This window comes from Peromyscus maniculatus, chromosome 14, assembly GCF_049852395.1.
Source record: "Peromyscus maniculatus bairdii isolate BWxNUB_F1_BW_parent chromosome 14, HU_Pman_BW_mat_3.1, whole genome shotgun sequence".
In the NCBI taxonomy this organism is placed as follows: Eukaryota; Metazoa; Chordata; class Mammalia; order Rodentia; family Cricetidae; genus Peromyscus; species Peromyscus maniculatus.
Genome location: NC_134865.1, coordinates 83,512,433 through 83,531,954, shown reverse-complemented (window position 1 = coordinate 83,531,954; position 19,522 = coordinate 83,512,433). Strand labels below are relative to the sequence as shown.

Genomic DNA, 19,522 nt, shown 5'->3' with positions numbered 1-19,522 from the left:
CTTAACATTCTTTTCCTCACTCATTCATAAACCAAACATTCACTTATTGGTAACTATTAAAATTGTTGTGGAGAGATGGCTCAGCAGTTAAGAGCATTTGTTGTTCTTACGGAGGACCCAGGTTCAATTCCCAGCACCCGAGGACACCAGGCACAGACATGGTGCACAGACATACATTCAAGCAAAACACTTATACACATAAAATAAAACAAATTAATATCTAAGAAAAAATTCAATATAAAAAACATTCATTGCAAATTGGAAAGGAAGAAGTCAAACTTTCACTATTTGCAGATGATATGATAGTATACATAAGTGACCCCCAAAACTCTACCAGGTCTTGTATAATATTAGAGGGACCAGCCTTAATATTATACATCCCAGGGGCTCAGGAGAGAGAACTACTAACGGCGAGAACTATTATCAGGAAATATAATCTCAGCACACTGAGTTCCATAGTCCACTTGCTTTAATTCCTCTGGCATAACATCCTTTATACACAGCTTCAGTTCTGTTCTTATGTCTAGCTCCTTTCTTGACTGATTTCTCTCTATATTTATCTACTGTCCCCTCTAGGTTCTATCTTAATTCCTTCATCTAGTTCTGCCCCTTCTAGGTTCTCATCCATCTTTTCCTTCCCATATCATCCCCTCTCCCGTCTCCTTCTCCCTCATCTGGCTCTTCCTCATCTTCCATCTCGTTCCTGTCGTACTCTCCTGTAGCCCTTCAATCTACTTCTTCCCCATCTCAGTTCGTTCCTCTCCAGTTCTTACCCATCTCGTTCTTCCATTCTCTTCTCTCTTCCTCTCCTCCTGTCCTCTGCTTTACAGTTATATATCTCCCCAAAATCACAATCCTCCCCTCCACCCAGGACACTCAGCCTGAACTTCCTCAGGCAGTGATTGTCCGCTAACAGGATCAAATGGAGGGTTGATAAAAATTACAAAGAGGGGCACTAGTTGTTAATTACCATTTGTGACCCAAAGGGGAAGTGACTAATGAATTAACTAAAGGCTAAATATGGGTAACATCTAAGAAGAGGGATCTTACGTGCACAACTATAACCTTAAATGTGTTTGGTAAAGGATGTTAAAAATCTATAAGTTGCTAGGTCAATGGGAGAAAATAAAACTGTCTTCTTTATTCCTGTGGCTCCTATCTGTTCAAGCTGTCTGCTGTTTACTGCAGGGTGGGGAAAAGTGTGCTCAATCTCTAGGCAACCTGTGTACAGCTAGATGCCTCTGGTGGTAGCTAAAGGGAGATCTGGAACTGGAGGTAAGGTTTGGGAAAAGAGGAAGTAAGGCTTAATTTGCACATCCGCCAGGCCTTCTCAAACAGGTAGCCTGGAAGCTTAAGTCTGTTCTTAGAGAGTACAGAGGTATCTCTGGTAAGGTACTTTCCTCCATCCGGTGATGGACCTGGCCAGATGCTACCAATAATAATTACACAGGGAGGCTTGAACTGGGAGTTCGGGCTGAGCATAGCTGTTAGCACAGAAGTTTATCTAAATATTCCTAGAAGTGGTTAGGTAAGTAGTTAGAGGTCTATAAAGTTAGTAAGGCTGTAAGAAAGGAGAGCCTAAGCTAAATTGTGTAAAACTATTACTTAGTGTCCACCTGGCCTAGGCGGCGTCCTCTTGTGAATTTACTGTAAGTCAGGAGACTTGTACGTGGGCTACTATCACTTGTTAGTCCTTGGAAGTTGGGCGCCCCCCTGGGTGGTGTCTCCTTGTGGAATTTAAGTCAGGAGACTTTCAGGTGGGCTGTTATCATTGTTAGTCTTTGGCAGTTGGGCGTCCACCTGGGTGGTGTTTCCTGTAGTCCTTGAAAGTGGCTAAGGGAGATAACTGGTTCCAGAGAAAGCCTTTCCTGAGGCTGTTCTCCAAATACCTGGAATGTGTATGTCCAGAGAGTGATCAGTCTACACTGTTAGTCCTTCTTAGGGGAAAGTCAATTGGGAAAACTATGAAGGCACACATGATTTTCATAACAGAATACAGCTGATATATAACAAGCCAAGTAACACCAAAAACTCCTTGGGATTTGGCTTCCTCTGGAGGAATTCCCTGATCCCTCCAGGTAGTGACTTTGCCATAACCAGCTGAGTTCTTATGATATATTTCTGCGGCCCGCAAGAACCAGGGAACTCCTACAGCTGATAAACTCCTTCAGTAAAGTGGCAGGATACAAGATCAATTCAAAAAAATCAGTAGCCCTCCTATACACAAATGATAAAAGGGCTGAGAAAGAAGTCAGAGAAACATCACCCTTTACAATAGCCACAAATAATATAAAATACCATGGGATAACACTAACTAAACAAGTGAAGGACCTTTTTGATAAGAACTTTAAATCTCTAAAGAAAGAAATTGAAGAAGATATCAGAAAATGGAAAGATCTCCCATGCTCATGGATAGGTAGGATTAACATAGTAAAAATGGCAGTCTTACCAAAAGCAATCTACAGATTCAATGCAATCCCCATCAAAATCCCAACACAATTCTTCACAGACTTGGAAAGAAAAATACTCAACTTCATATGGAAAAACAAAAGACCCAGGATAGCTAAAAGAATCCTATACAATAAAACAACCTTTGGAGGCATCATCATCCCTGACCTCAAACTCTACTATAGAGCTATAGTAATAAAAACAGCTTGGTACTGGTATAAAAACTGACACACAGACTAATGGAATCAAATTGAAGATCCTGACATTAATCCATGACCACCTGGTTTTTGACAAGCCAAAACTATACAATGGAACAAAGAAAGTATCTTCAACAAATGGTGCTGGCATAACTGGATGTCAATATGTAAAAGATTACAAATAGATCCATATCTGTCACCATGCACAAAACTCAAGTCCAAGTGGATCAAAGACCTGAACATAAATCCAGTTACACTAAACTTAATAGAAAAGAAAGTAGGAAGCACTCTTGAACGTATTGGCACCGGAGACCATTTCCTAAATAAAACACCAACAGCACAGACCCTGAGCACAACAATTAATAAATGGGACCTCTCGAAACTGAGAAGCTTTTGCAGGGCAAAAGACACAGTCAATAAGACAAAAAGACAGCCAACAGATTGGGAAAAGATCTTCACCAACCCCACATCTGACAGAGGATTGATCTCCACAGTATATAAAGAACTCAAGAAACTAGACATCAAAATACTAAACAATCCAATTAAAAAATGGGCTAAAGAGCTAAACAGAGAATTCACAAAACAAGAATCACAAATGGCTGAAAGACATTTAAAGAAATGCTCAACATCCTTAATCATCAGAGAAATGCAAATCAAAACGACTCTGAGATACCACCTTACACCTGTTAGAATGGCTACGATCAAAAACACCAATGACAGTCAATGTTGGAGAGGATGTGGAGCAAAGGGAACACTCCTCCCTTTGCTATAAAACAAAGAACAATCAGACTACAACCCACGGAACCATGGAGGCTATATATATAGCATGAAGGTCCCTAGGACAACTGTGGCTTATAATAAATTTCGGTTTTACTCAATTACTGAGCAAGCCTCAATGGAACATCTCACTATTAAGAATACATACTGTATCAAGCTGATAATAGAAAAGATAATTAATTAATTTTAAACAATAAAAAATAAAAATAAAAAAACATTCATTGTTCAGTGCTGGGTTCTGAAATCATCAAGATATATAAGAATCCATTTAATTCATGGTCCTATGATCCACGAAGAGCCAACAAGTCAGTGAGAGGCGTGTTGGCGTACAAACGTGCATTTAGGGGCCTGGAGAGACGGCTCAGTGGGAGCGGGCACTTCTGGTACCAAAACCCACATCAGGTGGCTCATGACCACTTGAAACTCCAGCTCCAGGGGCTCTGACACCTTCTCCTGGCCTCCATGGAAACTCAGGTGCACACAGCCACACATTCATACGTGTAATTAAAAATAAAAATAAATCTTTAAAAATGTGCTTTGCCCTGAAGTGTCAGTGCCTCCATCTCTTGGGTACGGGGCCGGTGAAGCTTGTTGCCCGAGTTCCCCGGGAGGAGGAGTGGGCAGGAGGAGTCACAGTGGAGTCTGCAGAGGCCTGGTCTGTTCCTGCAGCCGGGGAGACCGTGTGATGTGACTCAGAGGAGTAAGACCAGACAAGAAGGTGGCAGAGACCCTGCCGGTGGGACTTGGGGATCAGCCTCCGATTTGGGGGCAACAGAGAGCTCCAACGGAGCTTTAGGGAGGCAAGTTCTTAGAAAGGACCACCTACATACACATACCCCTGCTCTCCAGACAGAGGGGTCCAAAGGTCGGGACCAAAGGATCACATGCTGGGTGATCAGCTGCCAGGGCCATTGCCCCTCTGTGGCTTCAGCTGAACCATAACCATTTCCCAGCAGGAAATGCTCTGTGCAGACACACCCCTCCCGCGGCTCCATCCTCCCCACCTTCCTTCCCACCCGGGCAGGAATTGCTCACCCTGCTTATTAGAGCAGGTGTTAACTGCCACCTGAAGTGTTAGCTGTCATCCAAGGTGTGAGCTAACACGAGGCTCACAGCGGCTGGGCTTTGGTCCTGATAGAGCTCTCTGGAAGTGCTCAAGGCTTTGAGGTATGTGCTATGCTGTAATGGATGGGGGTAGGGAGTGTCTGTAAAGACAGGACAGGGCCCAGAGCTTCCTACAAAGTCACCTTGAGGCTTCGCTTTGCTTTTGTCTCAAATTCTGGGTCTTTCCCACCTTCATGCCCCTGCTAGGGGACTTCTCCACAGAAAAAGGCAAAGCTGACACCAGGAGCGTTGTGTTTGGTCATCGAGGGAACCCCTGTCACTCCCTGGGCCTCCCTGCTGGTGCCAACGGAGTAAGGGATGGTGGATGAATGAAGGTAAAAATTGAACCTCTAATGTGGGAAGACAGGGCGGGTGCCGGCTTGGGACCTGATGGTTTGCTCTTGTCGCCCTCTGGTGGCTACTCGAAGTATTGGCGGGTCTCAACAGGAACGTTTTTTTACAGGACGCTACAAACTCTACAGTCCAGCATTTTGACCTCATGTACTGATCTTCTGTAAGAAGACAAGTTCAAGACTAACCATTGACCTTGATGGGCTGGCAGGCAGACTTTTAAAAGATATATTTTAAAGAATTGTATTTTTTTTTTAATGTAGGCTGATGTTTTGCCTGAATATATGCCTGAGCCCTGTGAGCATGCCTGGTACCTGAGAGGCCAGAAGAGGGTGTCCAATCCCCTGGGATTGGAGTCATAGATGGTTTTGAGCTGCTACATGGTTGCTGGGAATTGAACCTGTGTCTTCTGGAAGAGCAGCCAGCATTCTTAACCACTGAGCCATCTCTCCAGCCTCAGAAGTTTTGTTTGTTTTGTTTTTTTAAAGACATTGTGTGTGTGTGTGTGTGTGTGTGTGTGTGTATGCATGACCCAGAAGAGGGGGTTGGATCCCTTGGAACTGGAGTTACAGTGTTTGCAGGATGCCTGGCTTACGACTTTTTAGACATGGGGTAGGATTTGAACTCTGGTTCTCATGATTGTGCTTCAAGCGCTCTTACCCACTGAGTGGTCTTTCCAGCCCCACAGTGCTTTCTGAGAACTCTGCCCTGGACAGTGGCTGCCAGCCTGCAGCTGGGAAGTTCCCCATGGCCCCCCCTACACACACATACACACACTCCTACCCTACTAAATGTCAGCTCATGTCCACAAAGGTAGGGCAGTCCTTCTCCAGGGCCTATTGGTAAATGAACAGGAATTGTCACGAGCCACCTTGGGTAACCCAGTTTGAAGTGTATGCAGTTTATGCATGTGTTTATAATGTAGAAATGTTCTGGAAAGTTACTCTGAAATTCTGGCCAACCAAACAGCACTTCCTGTGTGGCAGGCTTTGTCTGTAACTAAAATCTGCGAGATAGGTTCCCTCAGTCATGAAACCCCGGTGAGAATGGCATGATACACCACGTCGTAGAAGAAGACGTTAAGCGTGAAGGGGTTGAGAAAGCTGTGTGGGGTCCCAGAGCTGTAGGAGAGCTGGAGCTTGGATCAGAGTGGGCGGGTGTCTTGCTCTGTTCGTCTCGAGGCTGTCTCTAAATAACGGGCATGCACATCTCTTTCAGTAATTGGAAATTGTCCGGCCACACCTCCGTGGAGGTGGGAGGGCCTGCCCTCCTCCTCGCAGGGGTAGGGATGGGAGCTGTTAACTCTCAGAGAGGGTGAGCAGCCTGCCCCAGGGTGAACAGCTGGAAATGCTGAACTTGAGTGTTCCAGGCCTTTTCTACCTACCCGGCACAGGAGAGCTAAGGCATTCTCCCTTTCCATGAGCCAAAGCAGACGTCAGGCGCCGCCCACCATCACAGCCTGGAGTTTAACAGGTTCTCTGGTTCACAGAGTCTGCACTCTAAAAGCCCCCGTTTGAAATTCCCTGCGCACCTAGAGGCAGAGCCCGTGACCAAAGCCAGTCAGGTGGGGAGCACTGCCACTCCCTACCCCAGCAGGGAGTGCAGGTGGGGGCAGGACAAGGCTCAAAGCCTCGGTCTTGCTTCGTGCCAAGGGGCGGGGCCCACCAGGCCCCTGCACCCTGAGGCAGCCATGAAGAACGGGTGCCCACAGTGTGACTGACGTGGCTGCTGGCTGCGCTCTGCAGACCCCTGGGCACGCGTTCTCCCAACAGTGCCAGCCCCCCATGCCTCCCTCCCTTGCAGGTGACTCAGCTGCATAGGCCAGCATTTCCTCCGGTAGTCTATCCTGCAGCACGCCACAACACTATTGGATAGCACCCCAACACAGCATCCCCCCCAGGTGTGGGCATTCTGGGCAGGCGAGGGTGCAGGAGCCAAGGTGGGACGGGCAGCCTGCTCAGCCTCAGACTCCCCATGGTGGGAAAATGAAGGGGTGTCGTCTGCCTGCATAGCCCTAAAAGACTGGTTTGGGGAACTGGTCCCCTGAACTCTGCTGAGAATCATTCGGAGGGTAATAATAATGTTGACATGGATGTGGACACCGCACCCACTACATCGTCTCCCTACATGTCCCTTGTGACATGTCAGCCTGATTAGTTCTGTTGTCCAACTTGACACATCTGGAAAGAGGGAACCTCCACTGAAGGATGGCCTCCCTTGGACTGGCCTGTGGGCATGTGTGTGTGTGTCGGGGGGGGGGGGGCAGTTTCTTTCTTTGTGTAGCCCTGGTTGCCCTGGAGCTTGCTATGTAGACCAGGCTAGCCTCAAACTCACAGAAATCTGCCTTTGCCTCTTGGTTGCTGGGATTCAAGATGTCTGGCCCATGAAGGGCATTTTCTTGATTACTGATTTAATATGGGATGGCCCAACCCTTTGTGAGCCATGCCACCCTGGGCAAGTGGTTCTAGGTTGTGTGTGTAAGCAAGCCGGGCAGCCTGTAAGTGGCGTTCTTCCGTGGCTTGTGCTTCCCGCCCTGACTGACTTCCCTCAGTGCTAAACTGGCCTGGGAGTTGTAAGACGAAGTAAACCCATCCCTCCCCTAAGTGGGTTTTCGTCAGGGTTTCTTTTTTCTTTTTAGACTTGTTTACTTTCACTTTATGGGTGTGGCTGTTTCACCTGCATGTGTATCCGTGCGTCACATGCATGACTGGTGCACACAGAAGGCAGAAGAGGGGGTCGAATCCCCTGGAACCCAAGTTAGAGAGCGTTGTGAACTTTCTTGTGGGTGCTGGGAATCAAACCGGAGTCCTCTGGAAGAGCAGCTAGTGCTCTGAACTGCTGAGCCACCTCTCCAGCCCCGGCCAATGTTTTATACGGCGTCATAGAAAGCAAACTAGATCAGATGGTGACTGACCCACTCCCTGGGCAGATCAGATGGTGACTGACCCACTCCCTGGGCAGATGAGGAACAACCTGCTAATCCTCTCCCCTGTGGAGCTATGTCTAGACTAGCTGGTCCCTGAGACACTCCCTCTGTTCTCACTTAGGACTGGAGTGCTGCTAGGGTTAGGATTTTGGAGCCTAGTGGAAAAAAGTTAGGCCGTCGGGGGTGTGTGTGTGTGTGTGTGTGTGTGTGTGTGTGTGTGCTTTCAAACAAGAGCTGGGGTTCTGGCCCCTCTCTGTCACTCCGATACCTGGATCCCTTGAAGTGAGGATGTCTGCTCTACCCCTCCCCCACGAATCGCACACTCCCACCACCATATGTTGTGCAGCTACAGGCCTAAAACAATAGCACCAAGTCAGCTCGACTGAGCCCTCTGAAGCTGTGAGCTAAAATGAAGCTCTCCCCGTCGGAAATCAACTATCTCAGGGACTTGTCACACTGAGGCCGCCTAATGAACACAGGTAGGAAAGTGGAAAGGGGTATGTGTTCACAGGCCGACAGTAGAGCGCTGGAGGGATGCTCCACAGAGCCTGCTGGCTCGGGCAATAAGCCAGAGTCAAGGCAGGGTCTCAGCCGGAGCCTGCAGCAGGATCCCTGACCTTCCCGTAGGGTTCCGGGTGAGTAGGTTTGGGGTCTATGTCTAACAAGTTCCCAGGTGCTGCTGCTGGTCCTATTGGAGACCGCACTGAGAAGTACAAGTTGAAGGATAGCCAGAAGACAACGATGTCCTCATCCTGCCCCTCCTGGGTCTCGTAGGTCCACATCTCAGGCAGCATGCGCCAGCCTTGTAGCCTGTGGGGACTCCCAGGCCTCTGCTAGCCATAAAAGCTTAGATAAAGGTCCTGCTCCTCCTCTGGTTATGTACCCCTAGAGGGCCTCTTGTCCATCAGAGCCTCCTTCCTTATCTGCATATTGTGGAGGAGAGAAGGCTGTGTGCCAGTCAGAGAGAGACCATGAGGCCAGAGATTAGCCTCCTTTGGTAGGAACCACCCTGCAGCTTGGGGGGAGGTGGAATACTGTCATAGGCCAGGCTACCTGGGCTCCAGACCAGCAGAGGCTGCCCCTCTCCAAACGCCAGCTCGCTCTTCTGATAGGGAGGCAGACCCTCCCTTGTCCCTTCAGTACACAGGCAGGTAGGAGGGGGGCCTGCCGAGCGAGCACTGAGCACGCAATGTCTGCAGCCAGGACGAGAAATCCTTGACCTAAATGCCAGCCGGCCTCGGAACTCCCTGTCATCCCTGAGAGAGCGGGAGCTACGGAAGGTTTCAGAGCAAGGTTGCGGGGGTAGTCAGTGCCAACTTTTCTGAAGATGCCTCTGGCGGTCAGTGGGAGATGGTCAGGCTGCCAGGAAGGGGAGCGTGTGCAGTCAGGGCTTTGCACAGGCCTTGATGGTCAGCATCCCCTGTCCCTGCCCTTTCCTTGCTGCTGTGACAAGCTGCCAGGTGTGACTCTAGGGCTTTCTGTGAGGACTGTGCCCCCCACTGTGACTACGGACTGAACCTATGCACTCCCAGAAGCTTTGCAGATTGTGGCAGAGAGGCAGTCTCCTCTTCCCCTGGCGAATGAGGAGCTGGGGGCCTCAGGGAGCCCTCGTGCAGCTCCAAAGTGTCCTGGGTAGGCAGCTTCTGGCGTTGCTGGGCTTGCACTGTTAGATGCCAGAAGCCTTGGCGGGCTGCAGAGCGCTTTCCCAGAAGATGCGAAAGAAGGGTTAGGAGGGGCAGGGCTTGTGTGCAGTCCAAATCAGTGTGGCCGGCCAGAAACGGATGGTAGTGTATTTTCAGGGGACAGCGTAGGTCCCTAGGTGGTCCAGCCACCGAGACCACCCTCTCCTGGATGGAAGAGGTGAAGGAAGCAGAAGGTGGGATCCAGAACGGAGAGGGTCACCTCCCCTTGGCTTCCTGGAGAGGGGAGTAACATTTGGTCAGGGCAGTGTCAGGTGCCAATGGCAAGGAAGAAGCCTGGAAGACAAATGTCCTTCTTGTCTCCTCCTTTCCCCTAGATGCCCATCAAACTCTGCATTAGCTGAAACCACGGGCCAGACAGCTGGCCCATTATGATGGCACCCACCCAGGCTCCTTCATAGATGTAGCAGCTAGAGAGGGTAAAGTGAACCTGGGCCATGGGTACTGCCAGCTTCTTCCCGCACCGTCTCTGTGGTCCCCACCTCTTCCTCTCTGTTGCAAGGCTCTTTGTGAACAGATCTTTCTAGAATAATCCTCATCTAATGGTGCCGGTTGTTCCCTGCTGGGCCCTTGCCTGGCAGGGATGTGTGATGCCCTGTGAAGGCCCACTGACAAACCCAGAGGCTGTCCCCTGCTCGGCTCCCTCACCCCAGCAGACTGGGGGGGTTCCCAGACTGACTTTCTGCCTTTGCCGTCTATGTGTTTGGTCCCAGCTACTATGGCCTTTATGATGGTGGCTCCCTGGTTCCACTCTTGGCTCCTCCCACGGTATCGCATTGCTGAACAAAGAGGAGGTGTTCAGAGGTCCCCATCTCTCAACCTGACGTGCCAAGCAACATTCTAAGCCCCAGGACCCTCTATCCACCCTGACTCCCTCCTGCCGCTCCTTGCCTCTTTCCTTCATATTAATGTTACGGGGCGTTTCTTTGTGTCTGGTCATGGTGAGGTGGTAGCCTGTGATCCCGAACTTCACAGCCTTCAGTGTGGTCAGCTGAGGTGTTGAAAAGGAGAGCGTGTATCTTCAGGAAGAGCTGTGATCCAGAGAGTCTGGCTGGAGGATGCCAGGATCTCAGGGGTTCTGGGACCCCGCAGGTATGTGAGGGAGGGAAGAGGCCCTTCTCAGTAGGCAATGGCTGTCTGTGCTTGCCAGGCCTTGGAGGGCTTGCCCACTCCATCATTCACACTTCTGCACGTGCCCTGTGCCGGGCATCTCCTTTATAGTGTCACATAGGAGAAAGACCTCCCTGTTTGCAAGGCACCCCTTTCCATGCCCCCCAGGTCCACCGTCCACTTCCTCAGGAATCAGCACATCCTGGGCTCCGCCTTCTTTACTTCTTTCTGCCCTGGTCTGTGGTCTGGTCCCTTGGTTGGAATGTACCTTATACCCAGACAGCGTTTCCAGGAGCCAATGGTCCATAGCCTTGGTTTGGTTGAGAGAATTACTCTGCATTGTTTTTAGGGGCTATATAAAATTCTACTGCCTGGTGTGTGTATGTGTTTTGTTATTTGTTATTTGTTTATTTTTATTTTCTGAGTCAGAGGGGTTTTGTTTTGTTTTCTTTTTTTTTGCCAGGGTTTCTCTTGTGTAACCCTGGCTGTCCTGGAACTCAGACCAGCCTGGCTTCAAACTCACAGAGACCCACCTGCCTCTGCCTCCTGAGTGCTGGGATTAAAGGCGTGCAGCCACCACTGCCCGGCTTCTGAGGCACTTTTTTGTAACTCAGGCTGGCCTGGAACTTGCTATGTAGCCAAGAATGACCATGAACTTCTGATATTCCTGCTTCTGCCTCCCAGGCTGAATTAGTTACTTTTCTGGTGCTGGGACAAAACATTATGTCCAAATCAACTTATAGAAGAAAGAGTTTGTTTGGACTTAAGAAAGCTGAAAGTCGGCCAGGTGGCTGTGGCCCATACCTTTAATCCCAGCACTCGGGAGGCAGAGGCAGGTGGATCTCTGTGAGTTTGAGGCTAGCCTGGTCTGCAGAGCAAGATCCAGGACAGGCACAAAAACTACACAGAGAAACCTTGTCTCAAAAAACCAAAAAGAAAAAAAGAAAGAAAGAAAGAACATTAAAAGTCAACCGGGGACTCATGAAGGAAAGGCAGCAGGGGCAGAAAGCTCACAAGCATGAAGCAGAGAGGAGCAGACTGGGCGGGACCCAAGTGATGTACTTCCTCCTGCAAGGCCACACCTCCTAAGCCCCCGCCCCCCGCAGTGCCACCAACTGGGGACCAAGCATTCAAATGCCCAAGTCTATGGGGGACATTACTCATTCAAGCCGCCACATGAGTACATACCACCACAAGTGTGCACCACCACAAGTGTGCACCACCACAAGTGTGCACCACCAGGTCTGGCTGGAATTCCACCTTTGGAGTGTCCCAGACTTACCTATTCTTCTGCCTATATGGATATTTAGGCTTTCATTTTTCCACAGGCAGTAACATGCTGTGACTATCACTGTACAAGTGGCTGAATCAGCCCCGAAGAGGTCACACCCAGCAGGAGAACTGAGGAGGCCATACAAGTGGCCTGTTTGCCAGGGTGTGGGCAGGGTCAGACCAGGAAGGAAGGGACGGACCAACATGTCCCATTATACGTCCCATGGGGTGGCTGGCAGGAAGAGAATCATAATCTGAGAGTGGGGCCCCCAAGGAAGGACCTAGATGGGAGCTGTACTGTCAGCCACTGGGTGAAAACCATCCCGTATGCTCTTGCTAGACACCCGCCACCTCCCGAGTCTCCCAGGCTAGCCCGCTTTGGAGTACAGAGTAAGATGGAATTTAGGATCCACAGAGATAAGGCAAACCTCTTAGCCCCTGTGCCTTTCATCTTCCACGCTTGTCCTATGGAGGAAAATGTGTCCTGAACCCCAAAGGCCACAGAACTGTCCGTCTCTGGTGACCGTGACAACCAGGGTGGCATCTACCTGAAGCCTAAGACGTGGCATCACCGTCACTTTGTGTAAGGCGTGCGTGAGTGGGTGGAACGCCCCGCCAGAAGCAATCGATCCTCAGACTCACGCTGCCACGCTGCCTGCCTCTGGGCCCTGCCCATGCCCTGGCTCCCTGTGGGGGCTCTTAGCAGCTCTTTTCCTTAGCTCTGGAGAGGTGACTGGAACTTTTGTTCACTCGGGACCTGACTCCCCTCAGGACCCGTTTCTAGTGAGCTCTCTTCCTTCTCTGCAATAAGAGTTATCAACAGGAAGTATTAGGAGTACCTCCCTGAAATGCCTAGGTTCTGCACAAGATCCCCTTGCCTCTCTAGCTGAACCGGCTCACAGTCCCCCTGGTGGTTGAGGCTGAGCATCTTAGGACTGTGGGTTTGGTGGGGTGGGGCGGGCAGGGCTGGCGGGGGAGGGGCAGCCTCCGCTGAAATCCTGCAATCCATCTGAGCGGTGACATGATGTGACTGTGTTTCCTGAAGGAAGCGTTCCTTTCTTGGACACTAGCCCAAGGTCACAGGAAGGAAAGCAGAATTCCTGTGTGTTAGCTGGTGTCAGGCGGGAGGACCTCCGAGGCTTGGTTCCTGGACTCATCATGTGCTGGACTCTTGGGGCATGGCACTATACAAAGCCTGCTGGGGAAGGAATATACCACACCCTGCAGGGTGGGCCTGACGGTGAGGCATGCGGTAGTCAGGGGATTTCATAGGCAGGAGCTCGCTACCAAACTTCCTTCTCCATAAAATGAATCCTACAGTTCTCAGTGATGTTGTTTGGGTTGCTATGGCGATAGATAAATAAAACATTCTCAAAGCCCAAAAATGGTGGTGCTGGTAGAAGCAGTGTGACTGGGAAAGCAAGCATGCGTCCACTGTGATGGAAAGGGTGTAGCAGCAGTAACCGGGAGATGGCATCTGATGAACGGCACAGCATGGGGCCCTGTGCATGCAGTTTGGGCTGGGGGCCATGATGGAAGCCACGTCCGTCTGGGTGAAGGGAGTCCGGGGCCTCCATCCCTTCCCCTTTTGTTAGCGGGACCTGCGTCCTTTGGACAAGCACTGTGGCAGGGGATGAGAGGCAGCCGATGTCTTCGGGAGGGTTGCCCTGGTCATGTGAACCCCGAGAGCCTCCTCCCCACTCACCTCGCTTGGGGAATCAATCTTCATTCTCACAGGCTGGCATGCTGTGCCTACCCTGAGAATTATAGCCAGATTGCCACCCGCGCTGGGGTGCACCTTTCAAAGCCTCTGATTGGCTAGATAATACATTAGTTATGCCTTGGCATGGAGTTTGGCCTTCTGGGGACTTTCTCTTCATTGTCTTTTAGGAACTTACCTCACTGGGTCCAAGCACCACTGGCTGAGGCCATTACCCCCTGGAGAGAAGCTTTACTCCAGCGCCATCCTGTACTGACTGACCATGAGGTCATAGCTGTGGGGTAAGAAGAGTTTGCAAAACAGTGGGAGCAAATACCATGGGCGTCATGCTACCTACTCATGGCGTTCACTCACTTCTTCCAGATATATCTGGGTCCAGTGTCATTTTACAGCAGAACACTGTTATGCATACCTGGTTTTGTGGTATCGTGGATAACATTGACTTTTTGATGGGCAGATAAACTGGGTTGAGTAGTTTCTTGGTATCCATGGCCAAGCAGTCACCTTTACTAAGCCAGTGCTAACTGAGTAGCAAGCCAGTAGGAGCCTTTGAAAAGGAGAACAGTCATTGGTAGAAGAAATATACTTATTCGACAGCCCTGGAGTGTCCAGGGTAATGGGTCTCCAACCAGGCTGGCTCTACGGGCCTCTGCCCTACACACACACACACACACACACACACACACATACATATACCACACATACACACACCACACACACATATACATACCACACACACATATAAACACCACATACACATACCACACATACACCATACATACACACACCACACACACCACAGACACATGTACACACACCACACACACATATACATACCACACACACATATAAACACCACATATACATACCACACACACACCACACATACACACACACTACACATACACACACACAGCACACACAGCACACACACCACACACACACACACACACACATGCATGTGGAGGCCAGAGGACACCTTGAGTGTCATTTCTCAGGAACTACCCACTTTTTTCTTTTAAAGACATGGTCTATCACTGCCCTGGAACTCCCAGAAGGAGGCTAGGTTGGTTGGCTAGCGAGTCTGAGGATCCTCCTGCCTCTGCCTCCCCAGTGCCGGGGTTATAAGAGCACGCTGCCACTTTAGCTGATGTGAGTTCTGGGAACCAAATACATGTCCTGCGCTTGACTAGCTGAGCTATCTGCATAATCTCACCTTTTCAAAACGTGCTGGGTCATGAGGCTGAGGGGCAGGCAGCCTTCACAAAGTCTGCGAGGGCCACCCGCCTGCTGCTGCTCGGGATTCCACCCCAAACTGGCAGTCTGCAGGAATGCCCAGCAAATGAACAGAGAAGACATGCAAGGTAGTGGCTATCACCTAGAAAATTCCAACATGCATAACCCCAGGCCAAAGATCCTGCCTCTCTTTTTTCAGAGTGGGTTTTTATGTCTCTGAACTATTTCCCCCTCTATTTTGAGAGATATTTTAGCTGAGTATAAAATGTTAGGGCACTATTTTCTTTCACTTTGGTGCTTTAAAGTGTTGCTTCAAATGAGATATTGGCTGCCATCTTTTTTTCTTTATATTTCCCGTGTGTGTGTGTGTGTGTGTGTGTGTGTGTGTGTGTGTGTGTGTGTGTAAGGGGTGCCTGAGGAGAGCAGAAGAGGGTGTCAGATCTCCTGGAACTGGAGTGGCAGATGGTTGTGAGCTGCCACATGGGTGCGAGGAACCAAACCCTGGTCCTCTGCAAGAGCAGAGCACACTCTCCGCTTCTGAGCCGCTCTCCAGCCCTGGCTGGCGCCTTTTTCTCTCGCTGTTCTTCTTTTCTTTTACCTTCATCACTGGTTTGGAGAATTTCGTGATCTGTCTCGGTGTAGCAGTCACAGCACCTGGTTCTGTGTCCTGTGCTTGTATATCACTATATGTCTTCAATGTGTGGGTTTATAGTTTTGACAAGTTTGGAAATTACTGTCATTTCTTTCCTAAAAATTATCCCTTTTGTCAGGCGTGGTGGCTCATGCCTTTAATCCCAGCACTCGGGAGGCAGAGGCAGGTGGATCTCTGTGAGTTTGAGGCCAGCCTGGTCTACAGAGTAAGTTCCATGACAGCCGAGGCTACACAGAGAAATCTTGTCTTAAAAAAACAACAAGACTGGAGAGGTGGCTCAGAGGTTAAGAGCACTGGCTGCTCTTCCAGAGGTCCTGAGTTCAATTCCCAGCAACCACATCTTGGCTCACAATCATCTGTAATGAGCTCTGGTGCCCTCTTCCAGTCTTCAGGGATACATGCAGGCAGAACACTGTATACATAATAAATAAATAAATCGTAAAAAAAGAAAAGAAAGGGCAAGGGCCACCATGCCCAGGCACATTGCATTAAAAACAGCAACAAATTGTTCCTTTTATTTATGAGGTTATAGTATAATTGCACCATTTCCCCTTTCCTTTCTCCCTCTAAGACCCTTCCAGATACCCCTCCTTGCTCTCTTTCAAATTCAAGGCCTCTTTTTTTTTTCATTAATTGTTGTTACATACATGAATATCTATACACATATATATTCCCAAATACATAAATACAACCTACTTTGTCTGTATAAAATGTTATTTATGTGTGTATTTGCAAGGCTGACCATTTGTCATTGAATGCTCAATTGATGTGCTCTTTCCTGGCGAAGACTGCCTTCTGCTCTCAGCGTCCTTAGTTGTCTGTAGTTCTCGTGTAGGGTTGAGCCTGGTGGACTCTGCACCCCACCCCTGCCCCATCTACTTCAGCATGTCCATTGTTGCTGTCCTTGTTCAGGTCACATTTGGAAAGCCATGTTGGCGAGACTTGATGGGTGTAGCTTCTGACATCCCTAGGAGACAGTCTCACAGAGACTCTCTGCTCTTCTGGCTCTAACAACCTTTCTGCCCTCTTCTGCAATGATCCCTGGGTTTAGGAGTTGCTTTGTAAATGTATCCACTGGGACTGGGCTCCCCAGTTCTCCATTGTGACTGGTTGTGGTTTTCTGTATTGGCTTCTGTCTATTGCAAAGAGAAGTTTCCTTGATGAGAAGTGAGAACTACGCTTATTATAGCTGAAGATTTGAAGCTAGAAGCCTGGGATTCGAGAGAACATGGGACATTTGTCTTCCTGGGTCTCGATTGCCTCACTCAATATGATCTTTCCTAGTTCCGTTTGTCTGCAGTGTTCATGATTTCATTTTTCTTTACAGCTAGATAGTGTTCCATAGTGTGTGTGACCATGTTTTCATTACCCATTCACTGGGTAAAGGACACCGAGGTTGTCCCATTTCCCAGAGATTGGGCTCATGACCTGCTGTTGTCGCAGATTTCACAGGGGCTCAGTCCGTGTGTGTGTGTGTGTGTGTGTGTGTGTGTGTGTGTGTGTGTGTGTGTTCCTGCACATGCACATGTCTGTGGGTAGGGGTCAGAGGACCGACTTTGGGGGGTCACTGCCCTCCTTCCACCCTGTGGGTCCCAGGAATCAAGGTTATCAGGCCATCAGGCTGGGTGGCAAGCCCCTCACCAGCTGACCCACCTCACTGGCCCTCTGAAGAATTCTATTTTTAAACCTTTAATTTCATGAATCTTAAGTAGTATTTAATTTGTCATTAGTTACATACAGTACATTTTTCACTTGAGGGGCTGTAGTTTTCATCATTCAATGTTAAATTAAAAATTAAAAGGATCTTGTTAACTTTTTGAACATAGGGAATATAGTCCCAGTAACTGTTTTAACGTCTTCTGCCGATTCTCTTGCGGTGTAAACTGGAGGCTGGCTTTGACGCCTGGTCTCCTCACCGTGGGCTGTGCTTTCCTACCCGCTTGTTTGAAAGCTTGGTTACCCTTGACCGGATGCCAGGCATTGTGATGTTGCCATTTGAGATGTTGGGTATTTTGGCCTCCAGTAAATGTTTTGTAGCTTTGTTCTGGGATGAAGTTAAATTATTTGTGAAGAGTTTGGTGTTTGTCTTGTTTAGATGATTTATTCGGCAGACATGGACGTGTGCTCTGTCTACTGCCCTCTTTCTCTTCCCCCTTCCTTCTTCTTTTGGACTGAATTCAGGGCCTCTCACTTGCTGGACCAGAGCTCTGCATGAAGCCAAATCCCAAACATTCAGTCGAGGGCTTTATCTAGGTCTAGTAGTGGTGACCCCACCTCCGAGGCACAACTGTGTCATTTGGATCTGAGGATTTCCCCCAAGGCCCACATGTTCAATGTCCTCTCCCTGGCTGGTGGCACCAGTCTGGGGGAAGGTGATGGAAGCCTTAGCAAATGGGGCCCGGTTGATGGAAGTCGTCGTCGTGGGCATGCTCAGGGAGGGCACCCTGGGAACCTGCTCTCCCTCTCCTTTTCTCTGCTTCCTGGTGGCCATGATGTAAAGATCTTTTCTTTGCTACATGCTCCTTTGCCATGATGTCCTGCTTCACCGTGGGCCTAGATATAATAGCCCAGTGGTCATAGAATGAAGTTTCTGAAAGCATGAGCCACAGTTTTAAATGCTTCTCCCCTTAAGCTATTTTTTTTTTCCCCTCAGCCATTTTTTCACAATGACAGAAAGTTGCCGAACACAGTAACCTTCCTGATAATTCTATCCAATGTCTGAGAACGCCGAGGTTTTCCAGTCTGGCTCGTGAGAAACATTATCTCTTTGTCTGTTTGTGCACCAGGTACTATTCCTCTAATCTTTTGGAAGCCTCTTTCCTGGCCCTGGATGTTTTCTTCCCCTGTGAGCACTGGTAAGTAGGCCACGGGATTCCTTAGAGCAGTGGCTGTCTCCTTGGCCCTAACCATCTTCAAGCCTAAGGGAGCTCACCGGGCTCCTCCCCAGTTCTCTGGCTGCCTGGGTCAGAACATTCATCTCTGGCACACAAGATCTCTGGGAGAGGGGTCACTGCTAGGATCCCGTCTTTCTCTGTCACAGAATTCCCTGTTTCATATATCTCGTCTGTATATTTTTTTCTTTTCTAAAAAATTTTATTTTATATGCATTGGTATTTTGCCTACATGTATGTCTGTGCGCGGGTGTCAGATTTTGGAGTTACAGACAGGTGTGAGCTGCCATGTGGGTGGTGGGAATTGAAGCTGGGTCCTTTGGAAGAGCAGTCAATGCTCTTAACCACTGAGCCATCTCTCCAGCCCCTTGTCTATATTTTTCTTATGTAGAATAATAATTCTGATCTCTGTCCCCTCCCCCCCCTTTTTTTTTCAGACAAGGTGTCACCTATTCTGTCTTTGAACTTGAAGCAGCCAGGGAGGACCTTGAACTTTTCTGATTCTACTGCCTCTACCTTCAGAAGGTTGGGATTATGGGACTGCAGGCCTGTGCCTCCAGGTCTGGTCACACAGTGCCATGGAGGAACCTCGACTTGGCGCATGCTCAGCAAACACTCCTGCGTAGGTGGTTGTTCCCATCTCTTTAGGAGTCTCTCCTGTTGTTCTTGTGATTTGAAAGGATACTACAAGTCCCTTTCTCACGTTGATTTCGAGAGAAAAGGAAACTTTGTTGCTTGTCGTCAGCTCCCCTTTCTCAAACAAGGCTTGTGTCTCTAGACCTGAAACCCCACTGTCAAAGCTGGTGTTAGGAAGCAGGCGTCAGCAAACTGCGCCCCACAAACCACTGGCTTCTGTAAATAAAGTTTTACTGGCCCGGAGCCACCATTTGTTTAGACATCATCCATGCGGATGCGGAATTCTCAAGATCTGAGAGTTAATCCTCCAGATTGCCTATGGAGATTACCCAGGGAAACGCTTGGGAACCTTTCCCTCACTCTGGACCAAGTCTATGCTTGTGGCTTGAAGTTACTACTTCGTGTACATTTTGAGGTGCTGGGATGGGTTAGCTTGGAGTAGGGGTGGTGTGTTGATCTAAAAGCTCAGAAAGACACTGGCAAGTCCACAGAGTTGACTGTG

The 19,522-nt window shown here is 49.1% G+C and overlaps 1 long non-coding RNA gene across 1 annotated transcript; it reads left to right on the top strand.

Annotated features, from left to right (window-relative positions):
• Positions 1 to 13,783: 13,783 nt before the first annotated feature.
• LOC107402580 (uncharacterized) lies at positions 13,784 to 18,931 on the top strand. Its single transcript, XR_006063655.2, has 3 exons — positions 13,784 to 13,886; positions 18,280 to 18,348; positions 18,822 to 18,931. It is a non-coding gene; the product is annotated as an uncharacterized LOC107402580 (long non-coding RNA).
• The last annotated feature ends 591 nt before the right edge of the window (positions 18,932 to 19,522 follow it).